The 22,520-nt window shown below is 21.0% G+C and overlaps 1 protein-coding gene across 5 annotated transcripts in view; it reads left to right on the forward strand.

The window, feature by feature from the left end:
• Positions 1-22,520, forward strand: part of LOC122498264 — a 191,129-nt gene that overhangs the window by 53,276 nt on the left and 115,333 nt on the right. For all 5 annotated transcript variants that reach the window (XM_043605921.1, XM_043605925.1, XM_043605922.1 and 2 more), the window contains one exon: positions 19,221-19,285. The gene's annotated coding sequence lies outside the window, so the exon portion shown is untranslated. The remainder of the gene's footprint in view (positions 1-19,220; positions 19,286-22,520) is intronic.

Consider the following 22,520-nt stretch of genomic DNA (forward strand, 5'->3'; position numbering starts at 1 on the left):
GTCTAGGAAATTTGAGTAATACCTAAGATTTTAGGTATTTCCCGATTTGTCTAGGCATTTCGCAAAATGCCTGGACTTCGGGTTTTACCGGTAACATATATAATATAATAATAATATAATATAATATATAATATATACCTAATATATAATATATAATATAATATAATATAATAATATTATATAATATATATAATATAATAATAATAATTATTATTATTATTATTATTATTATTATTATTATTATTATTTTGCGTTTATTAAATAAAAAAGTCAATAGTTCTTCTCAAAACTTAATTACATTTTCTGCACCCTCATTAAAATTGAAAATAGTCTTATGTATGTAAAAGGAATTTAAAAAAGAAGTTACTTAAAATGTTAATAAAATATTTTTTCGTAAAATTTAAATTAATGCACTTTATAATTGAAATTCCATTTTTCTTTAGGTTCATTATGAGTATTATAAAATTCATGAGCGAAAATTTGTTTTCCTTCATTTTTTTTCTCCGCTCTCAGAGTATTATATGCGATATTAATTATTACAGCTTTTACCAACAATAAAAAATTCATTAGGTATATTTTTTATTCCCTAAAATTTACTAATTTAATTTCCACAATAATTTAAAATATTTGTTCAAAAATAAATTGAAAAATACATTTCTTTTAGAATTTACGCATTTTTTTAAAACAAGAAAATTCTTATAAGTATTTGCTTGGAAAATTAATTTTTCCTCTATCAAGCTATAGAAAAAAATAAGCAAAATGATAATATTTGAAAATATTTATTTGTTTAGAAAATTGAATTTTTTTTTTGAGAAAGTTTAGTTTTTTTTGAAAAAAAAGTCATTATTTACTTTCATGTAGAAGTGATTTGGCTTGTGCGGTTTATTTACTTTTACCGTGGAAGTGAAAAGAAATTTAAGATAGAGCTTTTAAGACATTGCCTTTAGTAAATACCGCGGCGCCCGCGTGCACTCATAGAAGAATTTCTTTTGAATGAAATGGACTTTTCTTTAAATGGAAAAAATATTCTCATGTACGAGTCAAGAGAAGAAATGTATAATTATTTGAAAAAAAAGTATTTTAACCCCATTTTTTTACATTTCTCTCCTTGTTTTCTTTCCTAAATTATAAAAATTGTTTCCGTGTTAAATGCTTAAAAAGAAGGATGAAGTTTACTTTAAGAATTATTTTTTTCTTATTCAACTTAATGAAAGAATTTTTTTTTCACTCTTTTACATAAAAAAAATCTTTCTGTCAACTTCATTTATTATATGTATATATAGTGGAAATGTTACGTTCTGAAGATTAAATTCTGGAGAGCATAATTTTAGAGTTTACTGTGAAAATGAATTTTTATAGAGATGAGAGTCATTTTGTAATAATATTACTATTATGTTAACTTAATATGTAACAGTATTGAAATAATAATAATATAGAGAGTAATTTACATAAACCTTGCGTATATAAAGGGACATTTATGAATCTATGGAAATATTATGCTCGTTCAATTTTAGTCGAAAGATATTCACGGGAGAGAGAATTTTAAAGGTGTATTATTGATTTTAAATATAAGAACTGGAAGAAATTCATAATAATAGTATCGATATTGAATATAAAAAAGAGTGTAAATTTTTGATTCAATAATAATTTTTTTTTAATTCAGTAATACGAATCAAAAGTCCTTTTATCGAATGCGCTATTTTACATCCCTTTACATTATCTATTTAACATTTAATTTTTTATATTCACTTTTTCCTTGTCTTTCTTTTTTTTTCTTTCTTTACTTTTTATGTTAGAAAAAAATTTCCTTTTATTAAATTCTTGTAAATTTTCCACTATTCTAATTTCTTTTTTTTTGTATTATCATCAAAGTCCCCGGAAGGAAACAAATTTTGAATTTATTTCTCATTGGTCATGCGCCACCTGCGGTTTAATTACCTCAATGCAAAGCCACATTATTGCATGGAGTGCAGATAGTACCACAGATTTTAATTACTGTTATTGTTCAAGTTAACTGGAGATTACTTTTAATTTGCTTTATGTATTTCAAATTAACCATTTTGCTTAGTTTCGTATTTATCCAGAAACTATGAATCATAATATAAAATTTGAATCATATTATTTCTTTTACTAAAAAGTTTCTTTGAATAAAAAAGTTGACTATAAATTAAATATAACTGATAATTATAATATTTTTAGAAAATAAATAATGATATTTCTTTCAAATTTTGCAATTTAAAATTAACAACACTGACAAATAGTATCAAAAATCTGTTTAAGAAATAAATAAAAAAAAATTTTATTAAAAGTACTGAAAAAAAAATTTTTAGAATTTATAAAAAAATGTTAAATTATGCCTTTTTTTGCATCTTAAACAATTAAATTACCACGAATTCTAATACAAAACCTTGAATTTTTTCTATTTCTCACAATAATTAATTTAAAATAATTTAATTCTTAAAGAACTATTATAAAATAATTATTACTTATAAATTATTTAATGAATAACTTAACCTGAAAATTTCTAAAATAAATAAATTTTAAAACTGTTGCATTTACAATTTTAACAACTAAATGAATTTCAGAAGGTTTCAATTTGAAATTTTAGAAAATTTGAATTTTGAATGAATATTGAATTAGAAGTTTTAGAGAACTTTAATTTTTTTCAATAAAATTTCTAGAAAGAATTTAATAATTCTTAACAACTTTGATAAAATTACTTTGTTAGAATTAAATTTCTCATAAGAATTCAATTATTCTCAAATATTTTGATAAATTTCTTTGGAAAATTTCAATTATTTCGAATTTTTCGCCGAAATTCAATTATTTTCAATAAAATTTCTTTAAATAATTAAATTGTTCTTTAAAATTTTGATAATCTTCATATCAGAATTTTAATTACTTATTTAATAAAATTCCTTGAAAGAATTCAAAAATAATTATTAAATTTTTTATAAATTTCTTTTCAGAATTTCAGTTATTTTAAATTCTTTGCAAGAATTCATTTTCAATACAATTGTAATAAAATATCAGAATTCAATTATTCTTATAAATTTTGATAAATTTCTTTACAGAATTTCAATTATTTTAAATTTTTCGCATGAATTCAGTTATTTGAAATAAAATTTCTTATAAGAATTTAATTATTCTTAAATATTTTGATAAATTTTATTTGCAGAATTTCAATTTATTTCGAATTTTTTGCAAGAATTCAATTATTTTCAATAAAATTTCTCTATGGAATTCAATTGTTCTTAAAAATTTTGATAAAATTCTTATCAGAATTTCAATTATTTGGACAATAAAATTTCTTGAAAGAATTGAATAATAATTATTGAAACTTTTTATAAATTTCTTGTCTGAATTTCAGTTATTTTAAATTCTTTGCAAGAAATCAATTATTTTCAATAAAATTTGAATAAAATATCAGATTCAATTATTCATAAATATTTTGATAAATTTATTTGCAGAATTTCAATTATTTTGAATTTTTCGCATGAATTCAGTGATTTTCAATAAAATTTCTCAGAAGAATTCAATTATTTAAAAATATTTTCTTAAATTACTTTGCTGAATTTCAATTATTTTGAATTCTTCGCAGGAATTCAATTATTTTCAATAAAATTTCTCGACAGAATTCAATTGTTTTTAAAATTTTTTATTAGCTTCTTATCAGAATTTTAATTATTTAATCAATAAAATTTCTTGAAAGAATTCAATAATTATTAAAAATTTTTATAAATTTCTTGTCAGAATTTCAGTTATTTTGAATTCTTTGCAAGAATTCAATTATTTTCAATAAAATTTTAATAAAATATCAGATTCAATTATTCATAAATATTTTGATAAATTTATTTGCAGAATTTCAATTATTTTGAATTTTTCGCATGAATTCAGTGATTTTCAATAAAATTTCTCAGAAGAATTCAATTATTTAAAAATATTTTCTTAAATTACTTTGCTGAATTTCAATTATTTTGAATTCTTCGCAGGAATTCAATTATTTTCAATAAAATTTCTCGACAGAATTCAATTGTTTTTAAAATTTTTTATTAGCTTCTTATCAGAATTTTAATTATTTAATCAATAAAATTTCTTGAAAGAATTCAATAATTATTAAAAATTTTTATAAATTTTTGTCAGAATTTCAGTTATTTTGAATTCTTTGCAAGAATTCAATTATTTTCAATACAATTTTAATAAAATATCAAAATTCAATTATTCTTAAAAATTTTCATAAATTTTTTTGTACAATTTCTATTATTTTTGAAATTTTGAATTTTGAATGAATTTAATTAAAAAATTTTAAAGAATCTAGTTTTTTGAAAAATTTTATTAATTCACATTCTTTTCAAATTATAGTTGTAATTTTAATGTGTTTATATATTTAATTAATTATTGAAAATATTTTGTTTAGAGAAGAATTTTATTTAAAAACTCTAAAAATAATTGGTTTTTGGAGAAGTTAAAATTAAAATTAATATCAATCTTTAGAAGTAATCGATTTTTGAAAAGGTTTCAAATTAAAATCTTTGAAAATCTGAACTTTTTATACTTTTAACTAACAATTCTGTACAATTAATTTTTTTGAAAAAGTTTAAGGGAATTTTTTTTTAAATTTATTTGAAGTTTTTATTTACTATTGAATTTTTAATTGAAGAATTTCCGAATAATCGAAATTTCGTAAAATTGAATTGTAAACAAATGGATTTGAAAATTCTCAATGAACTTTGTTAAAAGTTATTAAAGTAATTAATTTAAAGAAGAATTTTAGTTAAAAATTTTCAAAGAATAATAATTGAATTGAAATGATGAAGATAATTTTGAAGAAATTACACTTATTGAAATGATGAAAATAATTTTGATGAAGTTCAAGTAACAATATTCTTATAAGTTATTGAATTTCAAAAGGTTTGAATTGAAATTTTAGAAAATGTGAATTCCCATAAAAAAAATAAGAATGATTAAATATTTAATTTAAATAAAACTATTCATGTTTTTAAATAATTTCAAAAATTAAAGAAATTCAAAAATAAATATGTATTTTGAACATTTTTTTTGAGTATCGAATAATTTTTAGAGTGAAGTAGAATAATCTTTAGGTTCAGGGAAAAAAGTCAAAATGTTTCAGGCAAAAGTCAGGAAAAAACAAATTAAAATTTTTGTGTCAACTCTGTTTTAAAAACGTAGGTAAACCAAAAAATACGAAGAAAATGTTTCAGAAATAAAAATAAAATATTTCTGCACAAAAGAAATTTTGTATTCACGTGAATTTAATATGAAGACAGAGTGAGATCATTTTGTCTAAAGAATAGCGTGAAATCTTGGTTGTTTTTCTTTCTTTCGTTTTTTTTCTTTTCTTTTTTTTTTGAAAGGAGATAAAGTACTTTAGGTCAGGATGGGTCTCGGGTGCAATACAAAGGGGCACAAGACCATTTGTGATGTGGACGTTTGTACTATCGTAAGTCGTAACACGATATAGTACGATACATACTCGAGGCACGAAAGGTCTCTTCATGCTTCCGGTTAAGCAGTAGGTGCCCCTAGAGTTAGAGTTTGCTTTTAATGGACAGAGAATATTGATCCAAAGCGGCGCAACTTGCTCGGTAGACTTACAAATAATACAAACTAATTCTCTCCTCCTCTTTGCTCGAGAGCGAGAGAGAGAGAGAGACTCTTTTTCTCGAATTTGACGATCGCCAGAAACGATCCAAAATGATGTATTGTATATATATCAAGAGGGGGGCTTCAGGGGGTCTTTCTGCACTTCGTTTAACTCCCTATTTCTAATCTCAGTTGCCGATATATCTGACGATAAAACTATTAACTCCCTTTAGATTTCTTTATCAGATTTAAAAGTCCTGTCACCTGTTTGAACATATTGGTTCATATACCCAACAATGAAATCGATTTTCTTCAACAACTCTCTTTCGCATTGAGAGCGAAAGTTTTCGGCGCGAATAAAAAGTTTTGTTATCGAGAAAAGGAAAAATTTATAACCGTCTCAGACATTGGACTCACTAATTGATATCGAGATTTTAAATATAAATTTATTTACTAAAATTAATTCTAAAGACATCGGTGAAGTTCGCAACGTTTATGATCAACGATTAAAAGAGAAAAATTATTTTCCTACTAAAAAGAATAACATTTTTTATTTATAAATATTTCTTTTGTAAGTCATTATTAAAAAAAAAATAACCAAAATATTTTCTATACAAAAATTAATAAAAATTTGCTTAAAAAAATATTTTTCTTCATAAATCGTTGATTATAAACATTGTGAACTTCACCAACGTGACTGAAGATAAAACTAGAAAAATTAGACCATAAAAATATCAAATTAAAGTAATTTAAAAATTAGAATTTTTTTATATTAATTGTTAAACAGTTCAAATTCAATGTCTGATTATAAATAATTAGAGAAGTACAAATATTGACGAACATCTTGAAATTCAATATGGAGAGACTACTCTTCACCTGAGAACGTCAAAGTTACCGCTAGATGGCAGTTTAGTTGTTTCTTGGAAATTCTCCTGCCATCTAGTGGCGGCCTTGGCGTTCTCAAGTGGAGAAATTAAACCACGATTTTATCCCTCAAAAACTTTTTTAAAATTAATAAAATGCAAAAAATTTTATTGTAAGAATAATTCAATTTTCCTCCCAGTAAAAGCTTTGATCTAATTTTTAATTTTCTATTTAAAAAAAAAAGAAATTCTAATAAAATTGCATGAAATTGCATGGAATGAATATTATATATTGCATATTATATTATAATATAAAAATTATAATGTTTAATTCTATACAATTAAAATTAATTCATTAAAAATAAAATTTTTCGACTCTATTCTGAAATAAATAAAAAATTAATATCTAAAAGAAGTGCTAAATACGCAAAATATCAACTTTATTTGCTTTTAGAAAATATCTCTGGAATCAATTTTTCAATGTTTTTTTTTCATGTTTATTAAATTTTTGAAATTTGTTTTTGTATCCTGTGAACAAAATAAACACAAAAGTAGTGTCAATAGAAATTTTTACAGTAAAAACTTTATTGGTTTCAAAATAACCGATTATTTGTCTATTATGAAATAAATATTTACTTGAGTCAATTAATTTTTATTTGAATCAAATTAATTGTACTTAAACCAATAAATTTTGTATTTTAAATAAAAACACTATTTTTAATTGCACTAGAACAAAAATTTTTTTTGAATAACTAATTATACAGTTCAAATACAAAATTTATTTGCATAAATCAAACATTGTTGGATTCGAATAAATCTAAATTTTAAATCAGAAATTATTTTAAAAAATAAATAAATATGTATTTATTAAAGTTAATTTTTTTGTTTCAAGAAATAGCAAGCTAGTAGTGAAATAATTTTAGTCTCTAAATCTTAGTTAGTAGAATTCTACTAACAAATAGCGAAATTTCACTAATTGTTGGTAATTTTCATGGAAGACTTTTCCCCTTTTGATGCGTAAAATATTACTAATTGTTACACCCAGAGAAAAATATTATTTAAACCAAATATATTTTATTTGAGTTAAATAAACGTATATTTGTCTCAGAACCAACTAGACTTTTTATTTCTTTTAAAAAAAAATTTTATTCGACACAAATAAAACATATATTTGAGATAAATAAAATTTTATTTAAACCAAATAAAATTTATTTCAAATAAATAAAAAGTCTAGTTGGTTCTGAGACAAATATACCATTTCTCTGGGTGTAGTAAAATTTTACTAATTGATAGTCATCTAATTCACTAAATGAATTAAAGTGAAACTATTTTATTGACTTTCGATAAATTATTTCTAACAATTGTTGGTTTCAATAAATTATTTTCTTGATTTAAATATTTATTTATTTTTAAATAATTCAAGTTGTTTGAATTCAAGTATAAATTTTTATTTGACTCAAGTATAAATATTTTTTGACTTAAATATATATTTATTTGACTCAAGTATAAATATTTTTTGACTCAAGTAAATATTTATTTGACTCAAGTATAAATATTTATTTGACTCAAGTGATAATTTACAAATAATCAGTTATTACAACCAATTAAATTTTTATTCAGTGTAATTATTATTTATAATTTATAATGTCACTGAAAAAAAAATTATTTAAATCAACTAAAAATAATTTGATTCAATTAAATGTTTTACTGGTCAATCATCCATTAAATTTGAACTAAATAAATATTTACTTGAGTCAAATAAACAGTTCTTTGCGTCAAATATAAATTATTTATGTCAAATAATTGGAATATTTGGAACTAATAAATAAATTGTGTCAAGTAATTTTATTTGTATCAAAAACTTGAATATTTGAGTGAAATAAATAAATGATCAGTTTCAAGTTTACTTGATCTAATTAAAATTTTTTTGTTTCAAATCAATATAATTTTTAAATAATTCAGGTCATTTGAATAAAATATGTATTTTTTAGATTCAAATAAAAATTAGTTGAACTAAGTAAAAAATTTGGAAATATAATTTAACTTAATTGTATTACAATTAAGTTGAATTAAATCATATTTGAAAAAATTATGATGAAAAATAATAATAGACAAGGAAAATAATACTTTTGTTTATAGATGTTATTTATAGATGTTATTTGTGTTTCTTTCTACAAATTCGAATTCGGAAAAATATTTAATAATTTGAATTAGTGACTGAGTTTTTGCTTCTGAATAAGTCAATTTTATTAATAAATAGTAATTTCCACTAATTTATTAGTAAATTAGTAAATTTTACTAATAAATTGTAAAAATTTTCACTAATTTTTTTAGTAAATTAGTAAATTTTACTTATAAATTATAATTTCCACTAATTTATTAGTAAATTAGTAAATTTTAAATTTTATTAATAAATAGTAATTTCCACTAATTTTTCTAGTAAATTAGTAAACTTTACTAATAAATTGTAATTTCCACTAATTTATTAGTAAATTAGTAAATTTTAAATTTTATTAATAAATAGTAATTTCCACTAATTTTTCTAGTAAATTAGTAAACTTTACTAATAAATTGTAATTTCCACTAATTTATTAGTAAATTAGTAAATTTTAAATTTAATTAATAAATAGTAATTTCCACTAATTTTTTTAGTAAATTAGTAAACTTTACTAATAAATTGTAATTTCCACTAATTTATTAGTAAATTAGTAAATTTTAAATTTAATTAATAAATAGTAATTTCCACTAATTTTTCTAGTAAATTAGTAAACTTTACTAATAAATTGTAATTTCCACTAATTTATTAGTAAATTAGTAAATTTTAAATTTAATTAATAAATAGTAATTTCCACTAATTTTTCTAGTAAATTAGTAAACTTTACTAATAAATTGTAATTTCCACTAATTTATTAGTAAATTAGTAAATTTTAAATTTTATTAATAAATAGTAATTCCCACTAATTTTTCTAGTAAATTAGTAAACTTTACTAATAAATTGTAATTTCCACTAATTTATTAGTAAATTAGTAAATTTTAAATTTAATTAATAAATAGTAATTTCCACTAATTTTTTTAGTAAATTAGTAAACTTTACTAATAAATTGTAATTTCCACTAATTTATTAGTAAATTAGTAAATTTTAAATTTAATTAATAAATAGTAATTTCCACTAATTTTTCTAGTAAATTAGTAAACTTTACTAATAAATTGTAATTTCCACTAATTTATTAGTAAATTAGTAAATTTTAAATTTAATTAATAAATAGTAATTTCCACTAATTTTTTTTAGTAAATTAGTAAACTTTACCAATAAATTGTAATTTCCACTAATTTATTAGTAAATTAGTAAATTTGACTAATAAATAGTAATTTCCACTAATTTATTAGCAAAATTTACTAATTCAATAGCAAAAAGTCAGTCACTAATTAAAATTTAGAGTTTAGAAACATTTTTAAAATTTTGCTTTTTCAATTCCATTTGTCAGTACCAATTTTTAAAAATTTGATATTTTTAATCCCATTTGTCAGCAATATTTTTGGTTTCAAGTAGCAAACTTTTTAATAAAATCTTTTTGTTGATTTACAATTACAATACAAATTTTTGACGCTTTTTGTCAGCACTTTTCATTTAAAATTGCAAATTTTTTAAGCGAAACTCTTTTTATAGATTTTCCAGCATATTTTTTTGCTATTTGATGTAAATTCGCAAAAATAAATGCTGTGCAAAAATTCGAAGCGTAATCAATGAAAGATAGTATAGACTGGGCAGACGTCTTTATACATATAGAGCGACATGGGGTTTTATGGTTCACCCATGCGCTTTTCTGTGGCCCTATAGAAACCCCCCCAATGTCCATGGCGCTTTTCGACGATTCCGCGGTCCCGTTTCCAAGGGAACCACTCGAAGATGTGTCAGTCTATGTAAATCGTCCGACCCCGTTTACAAAATGCGATTATCACATTTTCAATCGTTGAAACTGAAGCGTAAGGATTATATTTATTCTTTGCATTGCATCGCCTCACAAGTTTAGTTCATGGAAAATTTATATACCCGGAAAATTAGCTTTTCCAAGTGCATAAACATAAACGTATGCAGTTTATGTACACATAATCAACACCGCTTAAATATTTAAAATCCGATTTAGGTTTGCATAAAGTGAACACACGTTCGCTTTGACATATCTATTAATGAGAGAGGGAAAAAAAATCATTAGTCGCTTTAGTAATGAGATGGGATTTTTTTTTCTTAATTTTTTTCTGGCATCACACGCGCCTCGTTCGCTCCTGTGATTCGCTTGATAAAGTTTATCATCCATTTAATTAGAATTTTTTAATTTGTTGATTTATATATTGAATGTAGTTACGGGATAATTATTCGTGTTAGAAACTTTCCTCTCCTATGGGAAAAAAAGGAATAAAATAATTTTTTAAATTATTACTATTTTTATAGGTGAATTTAAAACATTTTAGAAATTTTTTACGCATTTATGAATTCATATTTTAGTATTCACGGTGTGGAGTTTTTTTTTTTTAATTAAATTTTAGTAAAAAATTAATTTTTTGGTAAAGTTTTTAAATATTTATTTTTTCTTTTATTTATTTATTTTTCCCATAAAAAAATGTGCCTTGAATGTAGCAAATATTATTCATCTGGAAATATGTGAAAGCTGCAAATTAAAATCTACACTGTTAAAAATTTCTCCCCAATTTGTTTATATAAATTTCTCCCCAATTTGTTTATATAAATTTAAAATTAGTTTTAATATACCTACAATTTTAATTAAATTCTTCGAAAGAATTTAATTATTTTCATAAATAATAAAATTCATCGCAAGAACTAAATTGTTCGAAATAATTCGATTAGTTTTTTTTTAAATTTTAATAAAATTCTTCAAAAGAATTATTTAATTTAATAATTTAATTAAGAATTTAATTATTTTCAAAAATTTTAATACAATTTTTCAAAAAGAATTCAATTTATTATTGAAAAATACGTAGAAATTCCAAATAAAATTTTATTAAGATAATTTAACTTTCTAAACAGTAATAATAATTAGTAAAACTGGTTCAATTTTTTTGTTTTTCTTCTCTCTCTCTCTTTCTCTATTATAATTAGCTTTTTTACTGCGCATAATTTTATTTGTATAATTATATTTCTTTTGAAATTATACATTTCCATTGAAATGATAAATAATTTTTGATTCAATAAATATGTGAATGAACTGATAATAATTGTGTATACAAATTTTATGCTCTAAATGAAATAATAATGTTTGATGTAGACAACAAAATATATAAACACAATGCTCATTAAAAGAAAAAAGAATTTCCTTTGGGAATGTAATATATTACATGCTCATAAAGCGAACAGTGATTTATATTATTCCCTTGAGAATCAACATTAATTTAAAACAATGCCCTTAAAATACAGTGTTTCATTATTGCCTTATTAATAATTTGATTCCTATGTCCTATTCATATTTTACATACAATATTTTGCAATTCTTTCAAAATCTGTTTGCGAATAATTTTAATTGCAATTTTATTATTATTTAAAAAATAAATTTTAAATGTTTATTATATTAATTTATTTTATTAATATATTTATAAATTAAAAAAATTTAAAAAGTCAAATTTGACAGGAGAAAAAAAACTTGTTTCTAAAGTTCAAATAAACGATGATAATTATTTATTACTTCTTTTTATTAATAGAATTATTTTGTATATTAAAAAATTTTTTTTTAAAATAACATTGTTAACTAATAAATTGTCGACTAAATAATTTGCATTTTTTTCCATTTTAGTAATAGTATTTTTATTTTATTTTTGAAAACATTTAATTAGAAAAGAAATTTCGTTCACTTGAATTTCATAATTTATTTTCTTAAAGTTTTGAAACATTCAAATAAACGAAATTTTTTTTTCCTTGAATATTTTTAAAACTTACTGTAGAGAAAAAAATAACTAAAATTAAACCATTTTCTTATTCAAGAATTAACTTTTTAATACCTATACAAGATTATTTTATTTTCTAAATTAAAAAATACAAATTTAATGAAGTAAAAAAATATCGTTGTTCATTTGAATGTTCAAAACTTTAGAAAGAGCAAAATTTCAGGAACATAAAAAACTGTAAAATTGTTAAATTCTGATTTTTTTTATATTTTTTTTAAGACAGAAAAACTGCGTTTTTTTTTATCTAAAAATCATGAAATTGAAAGAAATTGACACGTGTGTATTTGGTATTGAGTTTGAAATCGATACAGAGATGGATTGCAGTTTGATACAAAATTTAAATAAACTTGAAACTTTTGTTAAATTGACACATTTATTTTAAGTATAATATTATGTCTAAATTGTAATCCTGTCGAGTGGATTTTTTTTAAATTAAATTTTATTGTTAATTTAAAATTAATTTAGGTATTTTTTATTAATAAATAAAAAAAACTATGCATTGAAAAAAATTTATTTTGATTCAAATAAATATTTATTTGTTTCATATAATTTTTATTCAACTCTAAATTGTATTTGTTTCAAATCCAATTCAAATTCAAATATACAATCTCAGTTACAAAAAATGTATTTAATTTAAGTAAAAATTATTAGTTTCAAGTAAATATTTTTTTGAAATTAATATGTATTATAATTAATTTGTATTATATATTTTTAAAATAAATATATCTTAAAATAAATATTCTAACATTTTGAGAATAAATATATTTTGAAAGAAATAAATAAATTTTTTTTTAATACTTTTTTATAAAATACAAATTTTTATTGTACTTTGCAGCATTAATTATTATTTTTCATTTAGAAAAAAAGATGTAATTAAAAGAGTATTTCAAAAAGATATAGTGGAAATGCACTTTGCCATAATAAGAAGTCGAGACAGACTTTTATTTCAAGCATTCAAGTTACACCTGAAAAAGTTCTTTTGTATTCTTTTTCTCTTCTTATTCTTCTTCTTGATGCTTTCTGTGTTATTTTCTTCTTAAATAACTATATGACGCTTCGAAGAAAATTATTTTCCATTGTTATATATTCTTTCAAAAAAAAAAAAATTCTTCAGCAATAAATATATCTAACAAAACATTTAATCTCATTAAATAAATCTCAAAAAACTATTTTTTCTGAATAATTATTTTTATTCGAAATTAATTTTCTTCTGGAGATTTTTCTAAATTCTTCTTTTTATTAAAAATTAATTTTTTGAATTTTTTTTTGTAAATTTTTCTTTGTATTTGAAATTAATTTCTTTCGAGATTTTTTTATCAATTTCTTATTGCATTCGCAATTAATTTCTTTCCAGATTTCTTTTCTTTTCACTTTGAATTCGAAATTAATTTTTAGAATTTTTTTTCTAAATTTTTCTTTGTGTTCGAATATTAATTTAGTTCGTGACTTTTTCCTAAATTCTGATTTTTATTCGAAATTAATTTTTAGAATTTTTTTTCTAAATTTTTCTTTATGTTCGAATATTAATTTAGTTCGTGACTTTTTTCTAAATTCTGATTTTTATTCGAAATGAATTTTTTCGATATGTTTTTCTAAATTTTTCTTTGTATTCGAAGTTAATTTCTTTCCAGATTTTTTTTAAATTCTTATTTTTGTTCGAAATTTATTTTCATTGAGATATAAATTATTAAATTTATATCTAAATTCTAAATTCTTCTTTGTATTCAAAATTTATTTTTTTCTGAATTTTTCTTTTCATTCGAAATTAATTTTTTTCAAATTTTTTTTTCTTTGTATTCAAAATTTATTTTTTTCTGAATTTTTCTTTTCATTCGAAATTAATTTTTTTCAGATTTTTCTTTCTTTGTATTCAAAATTTGTTTCTTTCGATACATTTTTTTAAAATTTTTCTCTGTATTGAATATTATTTTTTGCGATATTTTTTTCTAAATTTTTTTTTGTATTCTTTCCACATTTGAGATTTTTTTCTAAATTTTTCGCTTTGTATTTTGAAATTACATAATTTCTTTTCAGATTTTTTCTAAATTTTTCTTTGTATTTGAAATTAATTTCTATTTAGATTTTTTCTAAATTCGTATGTATTCGGAATTAATTTGTTTGAGATTTTTTCCTAAATTTTTCTTTCTATTCGAAATTAATTTGTTTCGAGATTTTTTTCTAAATTCCTCTCTGTATTCGAAATTAATTTTTTCGATATTTTTCTTTGTCTTAGAAATTAATTTTTTTTCGATATTTTTTTCTAAATTCTTATTTTTATTCGAATCAATTTTTTTTTCAAGTTTTTCTTCAATATTCTTAATTGTACTCGAAATTAATTTTTCTCGAGATCTAAATCTTGTGAAATTTCTTTTTTTAAGGGTAAATCTAAAATGAGAGAAAAGAGAGGAAAAAAGAGAGAGTGTGGTGAATTTCTCGCTTTTACTTCTTCTTTTTTTAATTACATTCTTTAAGGAATAACTGTGAAAATAATAATTTGTCGGCGCAAGTTCAGTGCTTTGCTAATGACAGTAATGAACAAGTTAAAGCAAAGTGTAGTGTGTGTAGGGCGCCCCGACGTCGGTACTGAGACGCAGCATCACAAAGGTTAGGGGAAAATTCAGCCAGGGAGCAAACTCAGCTATAGGCTTGTGTGCGAGGAAATGGGAATTTACCGAAATCCCATTGTTCGTTGCTTACTAGACAGATTTACGAGCTTCGCGAATTCTCTCTTTTTTTTCTTCTCTTTTCTCCATTTTTTTTCCTCTCTTTTATTTTTCTTCTTACTTCGATCCCATAAAATTTAGAGCACTCTCACTTTTCCCTTATTCTCATGCTTTGCCTATAGACCGCAAGAAAAAAAACTGTGGTTTGTAATTTTTCATTCAAATATGAAAAATTAGACTTACTTTTTTCAAAAAGTATTTTCAATTATTTATTACTTCAATTTTTGGAATTATTTATTTTTTATTTAACTTAATTTTTTATTATATTTTTTTTTTGATTATATATTATAGAATGCCTACTTATGAATTTACTTTTTGAAATGTATAATAATTTACTACAAAAATATTAATTTAATTCCAATTTTAATTAATTGTTTAATTTAAATTGTTTGAAATATTTACTAATTTGCCTTTTTGAAATATTTCTACATTTAATTTCGATTCTATTTGACTAGTTAATTTAAATTATTCGAAATATTAACCCTCTTGAACTATTTCCAAATTTAATTTCGATTTTAATTAACTCAATTTAGATTGTTCGAAATATTTATTAATTTACTTTTTTGAAATATTTGTCAATTTAATGGTAATTTTAAATAATTGTTTAATTCTCTAATTTTTTTATTTTGAAGTAAATATTAATTTAGTTTTACTAAAAAATTGTATTTTATAAACATTTATAAAACAATAATGTTTTATAAACATTTGCGGTAAAATTCTCTATATATTTGAATTTGAAAATTTTTTAAATTTCGGTTTTCATATGCGCGGTTAATAAAAAATAAATTTTAGGCAAAATGTACTCTGTATTTTTATACATTTCTAGGTTGCGTATGAATGAAGGGGAAAAAATTACATTTTCAAGGAATATGATTGAATTTATAAAAAGATGCGTTTATTCGTGACTTTCATAGTGTACTTGTTGCTGAAAGCTCTTGGGCGCTGAAATATATTCATATTCTTGCGAATATATATTCTTAATACCGCATGCCAAGGTGCTTCTCATTTCATCCTCTCTCTCTCTCTTTATATATACATGTATGTATTATTATCAAAAAACTTTTATATCCATTTTCTCGACAAAGGATCTTTTTTATCACTTTTTTAAAATTTTAATTAGGAGACGTATTTTATGAAAATAATTTATAGGGTAACTGTACCAATTGTCGAGGGTTTTAGGCAACATGTGACTTTAACATTTTTTTTCTCGGAAGTAAATGCACTTTAAAATTTGATTTTTGTATATTTGGACGAAGGATCTAATAATGTTTAATATTCATATTTATTTTTTTAATATAAACTAAATTGTTAAGCAAAAAATATATTTAAAAGTCAATCGAGCAAAAGCACCATTTGTCGATGGTCTTGTGCTAATTTCTCGAGGGTCTGTTCCAATTGTCGAGGGTATGACATATTTAAACATATAACCCAATATAACCTAACAATTAACCTGTACAGATATTAGAAAATCGAGTAGATATTTATTTTTTCGATAAAAATATTATAGAACATTACCAGAAAACAAATATATTTATTTAACTATAATTGAATAATTTATAATATCGATATAAAACATTTTTATAGTAGATGATACAGGACAGAAAATTATTTAACTGTTTTTTAAACTTTTATAAATAAGTTAATTAAATTTAATCAATTTTGTTAATCAGACATTAATTGAAAAAATAAATTAATTTAAGTCACATTAAATTTGTAAACGAATAAAATAAACTTTTATTACGAACTGTAAATATAATGGTTAATTATAATTAAACTATAGTAGGTACAAAATTTTTTAGTTTTAAATTATGCATTTTTTTTATTAATTTTTTTTCCGTCTTCCTCGTTTTTTTGGTTGATTATTTTCTGTTGGTTGTAAATTTTTGGAGGATTTTTTTTTCTTTTTCTGTGTACCTATAAATGTTTGGCATTTATGTTTGACGTTTAGTAAATAAACACTTAACCATCGATAAATGGTGCATCAGCGAAAAAAGTGACTACACCAATTTTCGAGTCATTACCTCGAAAAATGGAACTGTCAAAAAAAAGGAACCAAATACCGATGATTTGCTTTTAAAAAATATTAAATATTTTTTTTTAACAAAAAAACATGCATACAAAATCAATTTAGTTCGTGTACAAAATTATAATAATAATTTTGTACACAAAAAGTCATTATAAATACGTTTAATTTGCATTTCTAAAAATCTCTTTTAATCAACCTGAAGTATTAAGAAAACGGAGATTCGTGTAAATTTCACAGCAGTGAATTATAATATTAATTAAATAATTATTTTAGCAGAATCGCTACGAAATTTGTATATATAAATATACAGTTGAAAATACAAAGATTATTTAGAAATTTTTTTTGTTCTTAAATATTATATATTATACTATTTATCTAAAAAAGAAAATTATTATCCTCGACAATTGGAGCACCCTCGGCAATTGGTGCAGTTACCCTAATAATATTTTCTTTCAATGTAATAATTTATTATAAATTTTTCCTTGGAAATACCTAATACATAATTTTGTCTTCGATGCAATAGTACGTTATAGGTTTTTTTTTTAATTTTTTCTTTTTATTAGAGTATAATTTTTGTACTGATTAAATGTGTCCTTTTATTTGTAAAATGTGCTAAATATATTAATGTTTGACAATTTATTTTGTAAATAGAGTGATTTTTACAGGAAATTATGCAAAATTTTGTCTTCTTTTCCAAAAATAAATCTTCATAATTTCAATTTGTTAGAAAGAAAGTTTTTTATAAAAAATTTAATTTGATTTAATTTAACTTTTTTAAATCAATTCTTAATTTTAATTTTTATAAAAATAAATGCAGAATTATCATGAATTATTATTTATTTATTTTCTATTTATTTAATTCATTTATTTATTTGTTTTTTTAGAATTTGATAAATATACGGGTCAAAGGAATAAAATATTCAAAAATATTTACTATAAATTTTCCCTATTAGAATAATAAATAATTTTCTTTCTTTGATCTGTACAATACAGCAAAATTCATATACACCTTTCTCTCTCTGTTTTCTTTTTGCACTTTTTTTTTATTATTACAGTTAATTGTTACTGCCTAAATTTGGCCGTTTATTGCAAAATGTGCGAAACTTATTAACGTGCCAGCTGTTAATAATTAAATGAAAGCAATTTGAATGTGAAATTTCGCTTTAGTAAATTGCACAATTTTTCTCATAAAGAGAAAAAAAATATGGAAAATGTTTTTTACTTCTGTTTTTTATTTTTTATTTCCAAAACAAATATAATAATCATATTAGGTATTTATGTCTTTTATAAAATATTTTTTAATAATATTTTTAAAGACGTATGAATACAGAAAAAAATATTTACTACATTCAAAAATAGAACGAATGTTCTAATAAAAATTATTATAAAAATTATTAAAATTACTAAAAAATAACTATAAAATTACTTTTAAATTATGATCCTTAAATTTTGAACGTTCAAATGAACGAAATTTATTTATTTCCTCTTCAAATTAAATTTTTATTTTAATAATTTTGCGTCCCTGTAAAAAATTATTAATTATAAAGTTTCTAAATATAAATAAAGTTTTTTTAAAAAATTTTTGCAATCAGTAATTTATGGGGATATTTTTAATAAAATATATTTCGTTCATTTGTACGTTCAAAACTTGTGGCTCATAAGAAATTATTAGAAAATTAATATAAATTTATTAGAAAATTTTTATTTATTTATTTATTTACGAAAATAAACGGGAAAATAAAAAAAATGTTATTAAATCTTATAAAATGAATAATATTGAAAATTTTCCCTTTATACACAAAATCAAATATTTACCATTTTCGTTTATTTTTAATATATGTTCTTTATATTTGGAAAAAATATTGTCGAAATAATGTATAGTTTTTTTTTTGTGTGATATGTTTAAATATATATACGATTTTTGGATGAAAGGATAGAATTAATTATAAAGTGAATATATATATATATATACACTCACACAAATGAAAAGTTGCTCAAAGGAAGCCCTCTATATACATATATAACGAACATTTATTTTCTCTGTTTCAGATTATTCAACATGCACACAAATTAGTGATCAAGGAATTTCAAATGAGCGAAGAGAGTGAGGAGAGGTATGTTTGTATAGAGCTAGAAAAGCGAAATAAGCGCGTTCAAGAAATATGTAAAATATTCTCCCCTTTAATAATAAGCATCTCGTGAGAAAATACAGCTTTGATGATATTTTCAACATTTTCTTTCTTTTTTTCTATTTTTTAATAATTTACAAATTTATTTTCCATTTTCAAGAGGAGTATGAGATGCACATATATATTCATTTCAATGCTTAGAATTTATTTTTAATTTCATTTAGAAATTTCAAATCTGAAATTAGAAATAAATAATTTTAAAAATTTCTATATGAAAAAAAAATTGTTAACCTAAATAATAATAATTTGAATTATTTCAAATTGAGGTTCAAATTTTCAGTAAATCAAATTTGAAGAGTATGTTTTTTATTATATTTTTACAAGGAGAATTTGAAAATTAATTTACCTTGCATTATTTTGCATTAAAAGGTAAAACGGTTATAAACTAAATTTGCTACTAGTAAATAGAGAATAATATAAAAATAATTACTATTTGAAAATTTAAAGTTTTTCTAGGGATATCAAATTGAGACAAAAAACGAATTAAAAGTGTTTTCGAATTTTTTCCAAAAATATAATTTAGAAGAAATTATACAACTAACATTATTTAATGCAAAAATGTTTAGTTTTTAGTAGTTTTAGTCAATAACAGGTCAGACAAACAGTAATTAAAAATATAATTTTATCCTTTTAAATCGAAATAATTTTTATATTTTTGAAGAAATTATTATAAATTTAAAGAAAATTAACCTAACCTATATAATTTTATTTAATGCTACAAATTTTAGTTTTCAGTAGTTTTTGTCAATATTGTGTCGGACCAAGTTAATTTTAAAATATTATTTTATTTCTAAATATTGAAATAATTTTTTCATTTATTTAATATTATAGAATTTGCAACTAATTCTATTTGATAGTAAAATATTTAGATTTCGCAGTAGTTTTGGTCAATATTTCAGTGAGACAGTTTTTAATTAAAAATATCATTTTAACTGCAAATTGTAATAACAATATATTATGTTTATATTTTATACAATTTTTTACAAAATGTAATTAATTATATTCGACATAATAAAATGTCTAATTTTCAGTAGTTTAGGTCAACAATTGATCAGACAATAAAGAATAAAAAATATAATATTTTAACTTTCAATACTGTTCTTTTACATTTTCTAAAGTTGAAAGAAGTTATAAATAATTTTCTTTTATAATAAAATGTTTCATTTTCAGTAGTTTTGGTCAATATTAGGACGGGCAAATTTAAATTAAAAATATAATTTTAATTTTAATAAGTTGCAATATATTATTTATAATTTGTTTAACTTTTTATAATTTGTAAATATTTATATTTGTTAATGAAATTGATACTTTTCAGTAGTTTTGGTCCATATTGTGTCGGACGAATGTAATTTTAAAGTATAATTTTACCCTTAAATTGCAATAATTTTTCTATTTGTTTAAAATTAAAGGAAGACGTAACTAATTCTATTTGATTGTAAAATATTTAGATTTTGCAGTAGTTTTGGTCAATATTCGGTCAGACAGTTTTTAATTGAAAATATAATTTTTAAAATAATTATATTTTACACAATTTTTTTACAAAATATAATTAATTATATTCAATATAAGAAAATGCCTAATTTTCAGTAGTTTAGATTAACAATCGATCAGACTGAATCAAATAAAAAATATAATTTTATCTTTCAATCGGTTTATTTTTTTCTACATTAGCTAGAGTTGCAAAAGGAGTTATAAATAATTTTCTTTTATAATAAAATGTTTTATTTTCAGTAGTTTTGGTTAATATTTCGTGAGACAAACATAATTTTAATGTATAATTTTATTCCTAAATCGAAATAATTTTTCTATTTGTTTAAAATTAAAGGAAGTTGTAACTAATTTTAGTTGAGTGTAAAATATTTAGATTTCGCAATAGTTTTGGTCAAATTGAGCTTCAAATTTTCAGTGAATCAGATTTGGAAAATAAGTTTTGTATTATATTTTTGCAGGAAAAATTTAAAAATTAATTTACCTTACATTTTCTTGCATTAGAAATTAAAATAGTTACAAGCAAAATTTTCTACTAAATAATGAATAATATAATAATAATAATAATTACTTTTTGAAAATTTAGAGTTTTTCTAAAGATATCAAATTGAGACAAAAAATGAATCAAAATGTTGCTTCGCAACACTTTTAATTCATTTTCTGTCTAAATTTGATATCCTTAGAAAAACTCGTTTGATTTTTCAAATTTTTTCCAAATTTTAATTTTTATTTAAAAATTTATTATTTTTTTCTTTTATAAAGAAATAAAAAAATTTATTGAACCAAATTTTTATATATTTTTAATTTTTTTAATTTTTTTAATTTTTATTTAAAAATTTATTATATTATTTTCTTTTAAATAGAAATATAAAAATTTATTGAACCAAATTTTTAAAAACTTTTATTTGAAGAAGAAAATATACTTTATTCAATCAAATATCTCTCTAGATTAAAAAATTAATTAAAAAAAATAAAATAATATTTGAAATGTCAAATATTTTTTACTAATTTAAGATTTCCGTCTGACTCATTTGTATATTATGTGAGATCCCTTTAAAATCGAAGTGTGTCACTGACATTGGAATCAAAAAAAGTAGTGATTTATTTTCCTAATGAAATACTTGATATTTTTTTTTACTATATATAGAGAGTGAAAAGCACACATATATATATATATAGTGCGAGGGTGTAAAGAAAGAAATTTCAATATTCGAGTGTGAGTTTTTCATTTTAATTGCAGCCAAGAGATGTTGAATTCAAGTGGCTAGTGGGCTGTGCAAAACCTGCAGGGAATGGCGCACCCATTAAGTTGTACACACACTTCTAAGAGTTCGAAATGGGAGAATTCAAGTAGTACGATCAAGGTTCATTTTCTCTATATATATACTCATACAAAGACTCGAACTTCTCGATTCTATACCCTTTTTTTTATACAACAACATTTGTCTTACTTGATTGCCACTCGTCGGAGAATATTTCAATATAAAGTCAAAATTTCGTGTAGACTACCCCTTTTTTTTTAAAAAAAAGGAATCCAATTAAATTCTTCTCAAAAAATATTTTTTTATTGTTATTTAATTTTTTAGTTTACTTATTTTAATTTTTGTTTTATTTTATTTTTTTACTTTTCTTTCTTATTTTCTTATTCTTATTTATTTTTGGTTGAATTAAT

Source organism: Leptopilina heterotoma, unplaced genomic scaffold (assembly GCF_015476425.1).
Source record: "Leptopilina heterotoma isolate Lh14 unplaced genomic scaffold, ASM1547642v1 Lhet_144, whole genome shotgun sequence".
In the NCBI taxonomy this organism is placed as follows: domain Eukaryota; kingdom Metazoa; phylum Arthropoda; class Insecta; order Hymenoptera; family Figitidae; genus Leptopilina; species Leptopilina heterotoma.